The sequence below is a fragment of the Lissotriton helveticus genome, chromosome 7 (genome assembly GCF_964261635.1).
Source record: "Lissotriton helveticus chromosome 7, aLisHel1.1, whole genome shotgun sequence".
Taxonomy (NCBI): Eukaryota; Metazoa; Chordata; class Amphibia; order Caudata; family Salamandridae; genus Lissotriton; species Lissotriton helveticus.
Window position 1 is genome coordinate 1,791,630,847 of NC_136068.1, and position 14,786 is coordinate 1,791,645,632.

Genomic DNA, 14,786 nt, shown 5'->3' on the forward strand with positions numbered 1-14,786 from the left:
GTAGGGAAAGTGATGGATAGTGTAGGGGTTCTATTTACTATTCTAAGTCCAGGAAGGTGCAGCACAAAGGAAAGTGTAGGATAGTGTAGGGGTATAATATACTATTCTAACTCCAGGAAGGTGCAGCAGTAGGGAAAGTGATGGATAGTGTAAGGGTTTAGATTACTATTCTAAATCCAGGAAGGTGCAGCAATAGGGAAAGTGATGGATAGTGTAAGGGTATAATTTACTATTCTAACTCAAGGAAGGTGCAGCAGTAGGGAAAGTGATGGATAGTGTAGGGGTTCAATTTACCACTCTAACTCCAGGAAGGTGCAGCAGTAGGGAAAGTGATGGATAGTGTAGGGATATAATTTACTATTCTAACTCCAGGAAGGTGCAGCAGTAGGGAAAGTGTAGGATAGTGTAGAGATATAATTTAATATTCTAAGTCCAGGAAGGTGCAGCAGTAAGGAAAGTGATGGATAGTGTAGGGGTATAATTTACTATTCTAACTCCAGGAAGGTGTTGCAGAAGGGTAAGTGATGGATAGTGTAGGGGTATACATTACTATTCTAACTCCAGGAACGTGCAGCAGTAGGGAAAGTGATGGATAATATAGGGGTTCAATTTACTATTCTAACTCCAGGAAGGTGCAGCAGTAGGGAAAGTGACGGATAGTGTAGGGGTATAATTTACTATTCTAACTCCAGGAAGGTTTTTCAGTAGGGTAAGTGATGGATAGTGTAGGAGTATAATTTACTATTCTAACTCCAGGAAGGTGCAGCAGTAGGGAAAGTGATGGATAGTGTAGGGGTATAATTTACTATTCTAACTCCAGGAAGGTGCAGCAATAAGGAGCGTGATGGATAGTGTAGGGGTTCGATATACTATTCTAACTCCAGGAAGGTGCAGCAGTAGGGAAAGTGATGGATAGTGTACAGGTTTGATTTACTATTCTAACTCCAGGAAGGTGCAGCAGTAGGAAAGTGATGGATAGTGTAAGGGTTTAATTTACTATTCTAACTCCTGGAAGGTGCAGCAATAAGGAACGTGATGGATAGTGTAGTGCTATAATTTACTATTCTAACTCCAGGAAGGTGCAGCAGTAGGGAAAGTGATGGATAGTGTAGGGGTTTAAGTTACTATTCTAACTCCAGGAAGGTGCAGCAGTAGGGAAAGTGATGGATATTGTAGGGGTTCAATTTACTAGTCTAACTCCAGGAAGGTGCAGCAGTGGGGAAAGTGATGGATAGTGTAAGGGTTTAATTTACTATTCTAACTCCAGGAAGGTGCAGCAATAGGGAAAGAGATGGATAGTGTAGGGGTATAATTTACTATTCCAACTCAAGGAAGGTGCAGCAGTAGGGAAAGTGTAGGATAGTGTAGAGATATAATTTAATATTCTAAGTCCAGGAAGGTCCAGCAGTAGGGAAAGTGATGGATAGTGTAGGGGTATAATTTACTATTCGAACTCCAGGAAGGTGCATCAGTAAGGAAAGTGATGGATAGTGTAGGGGTATAATTTACTATTCTAACTCCAGGAAGGTGTTGCAGAAGGGTAAGTGATGGATAGTGTAGGGGTATAAATTAGTATTCTAACTCCAGGAAGGTGCACCAGTAGGGAAAGTGATGGATAGTGTAGGGGTTCTATTTACTATTCTAAGTCGAGGAAGGTGCAGCACAAAGGAAAGTGTAGGATAGTGTAGGGGTATAATATCCTATTCTAACTCCAGGAAGGTGCAGCAGTAGGGAGAGTGATGGATAGTGTAAGGGTTTAATTTACTATTCTAACTCCAGGAAGGTGCAGCAATAAGGAACGTGATGGATAGTGTAGGGCTATAATTTACTATTCTAACTCCAGGAAGGTGCAGCAGTAGGGAAAGTGATGGTTAGTGTAAGGGTTTAATTTACTATTCTAACTCCAGGAAGGTGCAGCAATAGGGAAAGTGATGGATAGTGTAGGGGTATAATTTACTATTCCAACTCAAGGAAGGTGCAGCAGTAGGGAAAGTGATGGATAGTGTAGAGGTTCAATTTACTACTCTAACTCCAGGAAGGTGCAGCAGTAGGGAAAGTGATGGATAGTGTAGGGATATAATTTACTATTCTAACTCCAGGAAGGTGCAGCAGTAGGGAAAGTGTAGGATAGTGTAGAGATATAATTTAATATTCTAAGTCCAGGAAGGTGCAGCAGTAGGGAAAGTGATGGATAGTGTAGGGGTATAATTTACTATTCTAACTCCAGGAAGGTGTTGCAGAAGGGTAAGTGATGGATAGTGTAGGGGTATACATTACTATTCTAACTCCAGGAAGGTGCAGCAGTAGGGAAAGTGATGGATAATATAGGGGTTAAATTTACTATTCTAACTCCAGGAAGGTGCAGCAGTAGGGAAAGTGACGGATAGTGTAGGGGTATAATTTACTATTCTAACTCCAGGAAGGTTTTGCAGTAGGGTAAGTGATGGATAGTGTAGGAGTATAATTTACTATTCTAACTCCAGGAAGGTGCAGCAGTAGGGAAAGTGATGGATAGTGTAGGGGTTCGATTTACTATTCTAACTCCAGGAAGGTGCAGCAGTAGGGAAAGTGATGGATAGTGTAAGGGTTTAATTTACTATTCTAACTCCAGGAAGGTGCAGCAATAAGGAACGTGATGGATAGTGTAGGGCTACAATTTACTATTCCAACTCCAGGAAGGTGCAGCAGTAGGGAAAGTGATGGATAGTGTAGGGGTTCAATGTACTAGTCTAACTCCAGGAAGGTGCAGCAGTAGGGAAAGTGAAGGATAGTGTAAGGGTTTAATTTACTATTCTAACTCCAGGAAGGTGCAGCAATAGGGAAAGTGATGGATAGTGTAGGGGTATAATTTACTATTCTAACTCAAGGAAGGTGCAGCAGTAGGGAAAGTGATGGATAGTGTAGGGGTTCAATTTACTACTCTAACTCCAGGAAGGTGCAGCAGTAGGGAAAGTGATGAATAGTGTAGGGATATAATCTACTATTCTAACTCCAGGAAGGTGTTGCAGTAGGGTAAGTGATGGATAGTGTAGGAGTATAATTTACTATTCTAACTCCAGGAAGGTGCAGCAGTAGGGAAAGTGATGGATAGTGTAGGGGTTTAATTTACTATTTTAACTCCAGGAAGGTGCAGCAGTAGGGAAAGTGATGGATAGTGTACGGGTTTGATTTACTATTCTAACTCCAGGAAGGTACAGCAATAAGGAAAGTGATGGATAGTGTAGGGGTATAATTTACTATTCTAACTCCATGAAGGTTTTGCAGTAGGGTAAGTGTTGGATAGTGTAGGAGTATAATTTACTATTCTAACTCCAGGAAGGTGCAGCAGTAGGGAAAGTAATGGATAGTGTAGGGGTTCGATTTACTATTCTAACTCCAGGAAGGTGCAGCAGTAGGGAAAGTGATGGATAGTGTACGGGTTTGATTTACTATTCTAACTCCAGAAAGGTACAGCAATAAGTAAAGTGATGGATAGTGTAGGGGTATAATTTACTATTCTAACTCCAGGAAGGTTTTGCAGTAGGGTAAGTGATGGATAGTGTAGGAGTATAATTTACTATTCTAACTCCAGGAAGGTGCAGCAGTAGGGAAAGTGATGGATAGTGTAGGGGTTCTATTTACTATTCTAAGTCCAGGAAGGTGCAGCACAAAGGAAAGTGTAGGATAGTTTAGGGGTATAATTTACTATTCTAACTCCAGGAAGGTGCAGCAGTAAGGAAAATGATGGATAGTGTAGGGGTATAATTTACTATTCTTACTCCAGGAAGGTGTTGCATAAGGGTAAGTGATGGATAGTGTAGGGGTACAATTTACTATTCTAACTCCAGGAAGGTGCAGCAGTAGGGAAAGTGATGGATAGTGTAGGGGTTTGATTTACTATTCTAACTCCAGGAAGGTACAGCAATAAGGAAAGTGATGGATAGTGTAGGGGTATAATTTACTATTCTAACTCCAGGAAGGTGTTGCAGTAGGGTAAGTGATGGCTAGTGTAGGAGTATAATTTACTATTCTAACTTCAGGAAGGTGCAGCAGTAGGGAAAGTGATGGATAGTGTAGGGGTGTAATTTACTATTCTAACTCCAGGAAGGTGCAGCAGTAGGGAAAGTGATGGATAGCGTATTAACTATTCCAAGTCCAGGAAGGTGCGGCACAAAGAAAAGTGTAGGAGAGTGTAGGGGGAATAATATACTATTCTAACTCCAGGAAGGTGCAGCAGTAGGGAAAGTGATGGATAGACTATGGGTTTAATTTACTATTCTAACTCCAGGAAGGTGCAGCAGTAGGGAAAGTGATGGATAGTGTAGGGGTTCGATTTACTATTCTAACTCCAGGAAGGTGCAGCAGTAGGGAAAGTGATGGATAGTGTACAAGTTTGATTTACTATTCTAACTCCAGGAAGGTACAGCAATAAGGAAAGTGATGGATAGTGTAGGGGTATAATTTACTATTCTAACTCCAGGAAGGTTTTGCAGTAGGGTAAGTGTTGGATAGTATAGGAGTATAATTTACTATTCTAACTCCAGGAAGGTGCAGCAGTAGGGAAAGTGATGGATAGTGTAGGGGTTCTATTTACTATTCTAAGTCCAAGAAGGTGCAGCACAAAGGAAAGTGTAGGATAGTGTAGGGGTATAATATACTATTCTAACTCCAGGAAGGTGCAGCAGTAGGGAAAATGATGGATAGTGTAGAGGTTCAATTTGCTATTCTAACTCCAGAAAGGTGCATCAATAAGGAAAGTGATGGATAGTGTGGGGGTATAATTTACTATTCTAACTCAAGGAAGGTGCAGCAGTAGGGAAAGTGATGGATAGTGTAGGGGTTCAATTTACTACTCTAACTCCAGGAAGGTGCAGCAGTAGGTAAAGTGATGGATAGTGTAGGGATATAATTTACTATTCTAACTCCAGAAAGGTGTAGCAGTAGGGAAAGTGTAGGATAGTGTAGAGATATAATTCAATATTCTAAGTCCAGGAAGGTGCAGCAGTAGGGAAAGTGATGGATAGTGTAGGGGTATAATTTACTATTCGAACCCCAGGAAGGTGCAGCAGTAAGGAAAGTGATGGATAGTGTAGGGGTATAATTTACTATTCTAACTCCAGAAAGGTGTAGCAGTAGGGAAAGTGTAGGATAGTGTAGAGATATAATTCAATATTCTAAGTCCAGGAAGGTGCAGCAGTAGGGAAAGTGATGGATAGTGTAGGGGTATAATTTACTATTCGAACCCCAGGAAGGTGCAGCAGTAAGGAAAGTGATGGATAGTGTAGGGGTATAATTTACTATTCTAACTCCGGGAAGGTGTTGCAGAAGGGTAAGTGATGGATAGTGTAGGGGTATAAATTACTATTTTAACTCCTGGAAGGTGCACCAGTAGGGAAAGTGATGGATAGTGTAGGGGTTCTATTTACTATTCTAAGTCCAGGAAGGTGCAGCACAAAGGAAAGTGTAGGATAGTGTAGGGGTATAATATACTATTCTAACTCCAGGAAGGTGCAGCAGTAGGGAAAGTTATGGATAGTGTAGGGGTTCAATTTACTATTCTAACTCCAGGAAGGTGCAGCAGTAGGGAAAGTGATGGATAGTGTAAGGGTTTAATTTACTATTCTAACTCCAGGAAGGTGCAGCAATAAGGAACGTGATGGATAGTGTAGGGCTATAATTTATTATTCTAACTCCAGGAAGGTGCAGCAGTAGGGAAAGTGATGGATAGTGTAGGGGTTCTATTTACTATTCTAAGTCCAGGAAGGTGCAGCACAAAGGAAAGTGTAGGATAGTGTAGGGGTATAATATACTATTCTAACTCCAGGAAGGTGCAGCAGTAGGGAAAGTGATGGATATTGTAGGGGTTCAATTTACTAGTCTAACTCCAGGAAGGTGCAGCAGTAGGGAAAGTGATGGATAGTGTAAGGGTTTAATTTACTATTCTAACTCCAGGAAGGTGCAGCAATAGGGAAAGTGATGGATAGTGTAGGGGTATAATTTACTATTCTAACTCAAGGAAGGTGCAGCAGTAGGGAAAGTGATGGATAGTGTAGGGGTTCAATTTACTACTCTAACTCCAGGAAGGTGCAGCAGTAGGGAAAGTGATGGATAGTGTAGGGATATAATTTACTATTCTAACTCCAGGAAGGTGCAGCAGTAGGGAAAGTGTAGGATAGTGTAGAGATATAATTTAATATTCTAAGTCCAGGAAGGTGCAGCAGTAGGGAAAGTGATGGATAGTGTAGGGGTATAATTTACTATTCTAACTCCAGGAAGGTGTTGCAGAAGGGTAAGTGATGGATAGTGTAGGGGTATACATTACTATTCTAACTCCAGGAATGTGCAGCAGTAGGGAAAGTGATGGATAATATAGGGGTTCAATTTACTATTCTAACTCCAGGAAGGTGCAGCAGTAGGGAAAGTGACGGATAGTGTAGGGGTATAATTTACTATTCTAACTCCAGGAAGGTTTTGCAGTAGGGTAAGTGATGGATAGTGTAGGAGTATAATTTACTATTCTAACTCCAGGAAGGTGCAGCAGTAGGGAAAGTGATGGATAGTGTAGGGGTTCGATTTACTATTCTAACTCCAGGAAGGTGCAGCAGTAGGGAAAGTGATGGATAGTGTAAGGGTTTCATTTACTATTCTAACTCCAGGAAGGTGCAGCAATAGGGAAAGTGATGGATAGTGTAGGGGTATAATTTACTATTCTAACTCAAGGAAGGTGCAGCAGTAGGGAAAGTGATGGATAGTGTAGGGGTTCAATTTACTACTCTAACTCCAGGAAGGTGCAGCAGTAGGGAAAGTGATGGATAGTGTAGGAGTATAATTTACTATTCTAACTCCAGGAAGGTGCAGCAGTAGGGAAAGTGATGGATAGTGTAGGGGTTTAATTTACTATTCTAACTCCAGGAAGGTGCAGCAGTAGGGAAAGTGATGGATAGTGTAGGGGTTCGATATTCTATTCTAACTCCAGGAAGGTGCAGCAGTAGGGAAAGTGATGGATAGTGTACGGGTTTGATTTACTATTCTAACTCCAGGAAGGTGCAGCAGTAGGGAAAGTGATGGATAGTGTACGGGTTTGATTTACTATTCTAACTCCAGGAAGGTGCAGCAGTAGGAAAGTGATGGATAGTGTAAGGGTTTAATTTACTATTCTAACTCCAGGAAGGTGCAGCAATAAGGAACGTGATGGATAGTGTAGGGCTATAATTTACTATTCTAACTCCAGGAAGGTGCAGCAGTAGGGAAAGTGATGGATAGTGTACGGGTTTGATTTACTATTCTAACTCCAGGAAGGTGCAGCAGTAGGAAAGTGATGGATAGTGTAAGGGTTTAATTTACTATTCTAACTCCTGGAAGGTGCAGCAATAAGGAACGTGATGGATAGTGTAGTGCTATAATTTACTATTCTAACTCCAGGAAGGTGCAGCAGTAGGGAAAGTGATGGATAGTGTAGGGGTTTAAGTTACTATTCTAACTCCAGGAAGGTGCAGCAGTAGGGAAAGTGATGGATATTGTAGGGGTTCAATTTACTAGTCTAACTCCAGGAAGGTGCAGCAGTGGGGAAAGTGATGGATAGTGTAAGGGTTTAATTTACTATTCTAACTCCAGGAAGGTGCAGCAATAGGGAAAGAGATGGATAGTGTAGGGGTATAATTTACTATTCCAACTCAAGGAAGGTGCAGCAGTAGGGAAAGTGTAGGATAGTGTAGAGATATAATTTAATATTCTAAGTCCAGGAAGGTGCAGCAGTAGGGAAAGTGATGGATAGTGTAGGGGTATAATTTACTATTCGAACTCCAGGAAGGTGCATCAGTAAGGAAAGTGATGGATAGTGTAGGGGTATAATTTACTATTCTAACTCCAGGAAGGTGTTGCAGAAGGGTAAGTGATGGATAGTGTAGGGGTATAAATTAGTATTCTAACTCCAGGAAGGTGCACCAGTAGGGAAAGTGATGGATAGTGTAGGGGTTCTATTTACTATTCTAAGTCGAGGAAGGTGCAGCACAAAGGAAAGTGTAGGATAGTGTAGGGGTATAATATCCTATTCTAACTCCAGGAAGGTGCAGCAGTAGGGAGAGTGATGGATAGTGCAAGGGTTTAATTTACTATTCTAACTCCAGGAAGGTGCAGCAATAAGGAACGTGATGGATAGTGTAGGGCTATAATTTACTATTCCTACTCCAGGAAGGTGCAGCAGTAGGGAAAGTGATGGACAGTGTAAGGGTTTAATTTACTATTCTAACTCCAGGAAGGTGCAGCAATAGGGAAAGTGATGGATAGTGTAGGGGTATAATTTACTATTCTAACTCAAGGAAGGTGCAGCAGTAGGGAAAGTGATGGATAGTGTAGGGGTTCAATTTACTACTCTAACTCCAGGAAGGTGCAGCAGTAGGGAAAGTGATGGATAGTGTAGGGATATAATTTACTATTCTAACTCCAGGAAGGTGCAGCAGTAGGGAAAGTGTAGGATAGTGTAGAGATATAATTTAATATTCTAAGTCCAGGAAGGTGCAGCAGTAGGGAAAGTGATGGATAGTGTAGGGGTATAATTTACTATTCTAACTCCAGGAAGGTGTTGCAGAAGGGTAAGTGATGGATAGTGTAGGGGTATACATTACTATTCTAACTCCAGGAAGGTGCAGCAGTAGGGAAAGTGATGGATAATATAGGGGTTAAATTTACTATTCTAACTCCAGGAAGGTGCAGCAGTAGGGAAAGTGACGGATAGTGTAGGGGTATAATTTACTATTCTAACTCCAGGAATGTTTTGCAGTAGGGTAAGTGATGGATAGTGTAGGAGTATAATTTACTATTCTAACTCCAGGAAGGTGCAGCAGTAGGGAAAGTGATGGATAGTGTAGGGGTTCAATTTACTATTCTAACTCCAGGAAGGTGCAGCAGTAGGGAAAGTGATGGATAGTGTAAGGGTTTAATTTACTAGTCTAACTCCAGGAAGGTGCAGCAATAAGGAACGTGATGGATAGTGTAGGGCTATAATTTACTATTCCAACTCCAGGAAGGTGCAGCAGTAGGGAAAGTGATGGATAGTGTAGGGGTTCAATTTACTAGTCTAACTCCAGGAAAGTGCAGCAGTAGGGAAAGTGAAGGATAGTGTAAGGGTTTAATTTACTATTCTAACTCCAGGTAGGTGCAGCAATAGGGAAAGTGATGGATAGTGTAGGGGTATAATTTACTACTCTAACTCAAGGAAGGTGCAGCAGTAGGGAAAGTGATGGATAGTGTAGGGGTTCAATTTACTACTCTAACTCCAGGAAGGTGCAGCAGTAGGGAAAGTGATGTATAGTGTAGGGATATAATCTACTATTCTAACTCCAGGAAGGTGCAGCAGTAGGGAAAGTGTAGGATAGTGTAGAGATATAATTTAATATTCTAACTCCAGGAAGGTGTTGCAGTAGGGTAAGTGATGGATAGTGTAGGAGTATAATTTACTATTCTAACTCCAGGAAGGTGCAGCAGTAGGGAAAGTGATGGATAGTGTAGGGGTTTAATTTACTATTCTAACTCCAGGAAGGTGCAGCAGTAGGGAAAGTGATGGATAGTGTACGGGTTTGATTTACTATTCTAACTCCAGGAAGGTACAGCAATAAGGAAAGTGATGGATAGAGTAGGGGTATAATTTACTATTCTAACTCCATGAATGTTTTGCAGTAGGGTAAGTGTTGGATAGTGTAGGAGTATAATTTACTATTCTAACTCCAGGAAGGTGCAGCAGTAGGGAAAGAAATGGATAGTGTAGGGGTTCGATTTACTATTCTAACTCCAGGAAGGTGCAGCAGTAGGGAAAGTGATGGATAGTGTACGGGTTTGATTTACTATTCTAATTCCAGAAAGGTACAGCAATAAGTAAAGTGATGGATAGTGTAGGGGTATAATTTACTATTCTAACTCCAGGAAGGTTTTGCAGTAGGGTAAGTGATGGATAGTGTAGGAGTATAATTTACTATTCTAACTCCAGGAAGGTGCAGCAGTAGGGAAAGTGATGGATAGTGTAGGGGTTCTATTTACTATTCTAAGTCCAGGAAGGTGCAGCACAAAGGAAAGTGTAGGATAGTGTAGGGGTATAATTTACTATTCTAACTCCAGGAAGGTGCAGCAGTAAGGAAAATGATGGATAGTGTAGGGGTATAATTTACTATTCTTACTCCAGGAAGTAGTTGCATAAGGGTAAGTGATGGATAGTGTAGGGGTACGATTTACTATTCTAACTCCAGGAAGGTGCAGCAGTAGGGAAAGTGATGGATAGTGTAGGGGTTTGATTTACTATTCTAACTCCAGGAAGGTACAGCAATAAGGAAAGTGATGGATAGTGTAGGGGTATAATTTACTATTCTAACTCCAGGAAGGTGTTGCAGTAGGGTAAGTGATGGCTAGTGTAGGAGTATAATTTACTATTCTAACTACAGGAAGGTGCAGCAGTAGGGAAAGTGATGGATAGTGTAGGGGTGTAATTTACTATTCTAACTCCAGGAAGGTGCAGCAGTAGGGAAAGTGATGGATAGTGTATTAACTATTCCAAGTCCAGGAAGGTGCAGCACAAAGAAAAGTGTAGGATAGTGTAGGGGGAATAATATACTATTCTAACTCCAGGAAGGTGCAGCAGTAGGGAAAGTGATGGATAGACTATGGGTTTAATTTACTATTCTAACTCCAGGAAGGTGCAGCAGTTGGCGAAAGTGATGGATAGTTTAGGGGTTCGATTTACTATTCTAACTCCAGGAAGGTGCAGCAGTAGGGAAAGTGATGGATAGTGTACAAGTTTGATTTACTATTCTAACTCCAGGAAGGTACAGCAATAAGGAAAGTGATGGATAGTGTAGGGGTATAATTTACTATTCTAACTCCAGGAAGGTTTTGCAGTAGGGTAAGTGTTGGATACTATAGGAGTATAATTTACTATTCTAACTCCAGGAAGGTGCAGCAGTAGGGAAAGTGATGGATAGTGTAGGGGTTCTATTTACTATTCTAAGTCCAAGAAGGTGCAGCAGTAGGGAAAGTGATGGATAGTGTAGGGGTATAATTTACTATTCGAACTCCAGGAAGGTGCATCAGTAAGGAAAGTGATGGATAGTGTAGGGGTATAATTTACTATTCTTACTCCCGGAAGTAGTTGCATAAGGGTAAGTGATGGATAGTGTAGGGGTACGATTTACTATTCTAACTCCAGGAAGGTGCAGCAGTAGGGAAAGTGATGGATAGTGTAGGGGTTTGATTTACTATTCTAACTCCAGGAAGGTACAGCAATAAGGAAAGTGATGGATAGTGTAGGGGTATAATTTACTATTCTAACTCCAGGAAGGTGTTGCAGTAGGGTAAGTGATGGCTAGTGTAGGAGTATAATTTACTATTCTAACTCCAGGAAGGTGCAGCAGTAGGGAAAGTGATGGATAGTGTAGGGGTGTAATTTACTATTCTAACTCCAGGAAGGTGCAGCAGTAGGGAAAGTGATGGATAGTGTATTAACTATTCCAAGTCCAGGAAGGTGCAGCACAAAGAAAAGTGTAGGATAGTGTAGGGGGAATAATATACTATTCTAACTCCAGGAAGGTGCAGCAGTAGGGAAAGTGATGGATAGACTATGGGTTTAATTTACTATTCTAACTCCAGGAAGGTGCAGCAGTAGGGAAAGTGATGGATAGTGTAGGGGTTTAATTTACTATTCTAACTCCAGGAAGGTGCAGCAGTAGGGAAAGTGATGGATAGTGTACGGGTTTGATTTACTATTCTAACTCCAGGAAGGTACAGCAATAAGGAAAGTGATGGATAGAGTAGGGGTATAATTTACTATTCTAACTCCATGAATGTTTTGCAGTAGGGTAAGTGTTGGATAGTGTAGGAGTATAATTTACTATTCTAACTCCAGGAAGGTGCAGCAGTAGGGAAAGAAATGGATAGTGTAGGGGTTCGATTTACTATTCTAACTCCAGGAAGGTGCAGCAGTAGGGAAAGTGATGGATAGTGTACGGGTTTGATTTACTATTCTAATTCCAGAAAGGTACAGCAATAAGTAAAGTGATGGATAGTGTAGGGGTATAATTTACTATTCTAACTCCAGGAAGGTTTTGCAGTAGGGTAAGTGATGGATAGTGTAGGAGTATAATTTACTATTCTAACTCCAGGAAGGTGCAGCAGTAGGGAAAGTGATGGATAGTGTAGGGGTTCTATTTACTATTCTAAGTCCAGGAAGGTGCAGCACAAAGGAAAGTGTAGGATAGTGTAGGGGTATAATTTACTATTCTAACTCCAGGAAGGTGCAGCAGTAAGGAAAATGATGGATAGTGTAGGGGTATAATTTACTATTCTTACTCCAGGAAGTAGTTGCATAAGGGTAAGTGATGGATAGTGTAGGGGTACGATTTACTATTCTAACTCCAGGAAGGTGCAGCAGTAGGGAAAGTGATGGATAGTGTAGGGGTTTGATTTACTATTCTAACTCCAGGAAGGTACAGCAATAAGGAAAGTGATGGATAGTGTAGGGGTATAATTTACTATTCTAACTCCAGGAAGGTGTTGCAGTAGGGTAAGTGATGGCTAGTGTAGGAGTATAATTTACTATTCTAACTACAGGAAGGTGCAGCAGTAGGGAAAGTGATGGATAGTGTAGGGGTGTAATTTACTATTCTAACTCCAGGAAGGTGCAGCAGTAGGGAAAGTGATGGATAGTGTATTAACTATTCCAAGTCCAGGAAGGTGCAGCACAAAGAAAAGTGTAGGATAGTGTAGGGGGAATAATATACTATTCTAACTCCAGGAAGGTGCAGCAGTAGGGAAAGTGATGGATAGACTATGGGTTTAATTTACTATTCTAACTCCAGGAAGGTGCAGCAGTTGGCGAAAGTGATGGATAGTTTAGGGGTTCGATTTACTATTCTAACTCCAGGAAGGTGCAGCAGTAGGGAAAGTGATGGATAGTGTACAAGTTTGATTTACTATTCTAACTCCAGGAAGGTACAGCAATAAGGAAAGTGATGGATAGTGTAGGGGTATAATTTACTATTCTAACTCCAGGAAGGTTTTGCAGTAGGGTAAGTGTTGGATACTATAGGAGTATAATTTACTATTCTAACTCCAGGAAGGTGCAGCAGTAGGGAAAGTGATGGATAGTGTAGGGGTTCTATTTACTATTCTAAGTCCAAGAAGGTGCAGCAGTAGGGAAAGTGATGGATAGTGTAGGGGTATAATTTACTATTCGAACTCCAGGAAGGTGCATCAGTAAGGAAAGTGATGGATAGTGTAGGGGTATAATTTACTATTCTTACTCCCGGAAGTAGTTGCATAAGGGTAAGTGATGGATAGTGTAGGGGTACGATTTACTATTCTAACTCCAGGAAGGTGCAGCAGTAGGGAAAGTGATGGATAGTGTAGGGGTTTGATTTACTATTCTAACTCCAGGAAGGTACAGCAATAAGGAAAGTGATGGATAGTGTAGGGGTATAATTTACTATTCTAACTCCAGGAAGGTGTTGCAGTAGGGTAAGTGATGGCTAGTGTAGGAGTATAATTTACTATTCTAACTCCAGGAAGGTGCAGCAGTAGGGAAAGTGATGGATAGTGTAGGGGTGTAATTTACTATTCTAACTCCAGGAAGGTGCAGCAGTAGGGAAAGTGATGGATAGTGTATTAACTATTCCAAGTCCAGGAAGGTGCAGCACAAAGAAAAGTGTAGGATAGTGTAGGGGGAATAATATACTATTCTAACTCCAGGAAGGTGCAGCAGTAGGGAAAGTGATGGATAGACTATGGGTTTAATTTACTATTCTAACTCCAGGAAGGTGCAGCAGTAGGGAAAGTGATGGATAGTGTAGGGGTTCGATTTACTATTCTAACTCCAGGAAGGTGCAGCAGTAGGGAAAGTGATGGATAGTGTACAAGTTTGATTTACTATTCTAACTCCAGGAAGGTACAGCAATAAGGAATGTGATGGATAGTGTAGGGGTATAATTTACTATTCTAACTCCAGGAAGGTTTTGCAGTAGGGTAAGTGTTGGATACTATAGGAGTATAATTTACTATTCTAACTCCAGGAAGGTGCAGCAGTAGGGAAAGTGATGGATAGTGTAGGGGTTCTATTTACTATTCTAAGTCCAAGAAGGTGCAGCAGTAGGGAAAGTGATGGATAGTGTAGGGGTATAATTTACTATTCGAACTCCAGGAAGGTGCATCAGTAAGGAAAGTGATGGATAGTGTAGGGGTATAATTTACTATTCTAACTCCAGGAAGGTGTTGCAGAAGGGTAAGTGATGGATAGTGTAGGGGTATAAATTAGTATTCTAACTCCAGGAAGGTGCACCAGTAGGGAAAGTGATGGATAGTGTAGGGGTTCTATTTACTATTCTAAGTCGAGGAAGGTGCAGCACAAAGGAAAGTGTAGGATAGTGTAGGGGTATAATATCCTATTCTAACTCCAGGAAGGTGCAGCAGTAGGGAGAGTGATGGATAGTGTAAGGGTTTAATTTACTATTCTAACTCCAGGAAGGTGCAGCAATAAGGAAGGTGATGGATAGTGTAGGGCTATAATTTACTATTCCTACTCCAGGAAGGTGCAGCAGTAGGGAAAGTGATGGATAGTGTAAGGGTTTAATTTACTATTCTAACTCCAGGAAGGTGCAGCAATAGGGAAAGTGATGGATAGTGTAGGGGTATAATTTACTATTCTAACTCAAGGAAGGTGCAGCAGTAGGGAAAGGGATGGATAGTGTAGGGGTTCAATTTACTACTCTAACTCCAGGAAGGTGCAGCAGTAGGGAAAGTGATGGATAGTGTAGGGATATAATTTACTATTC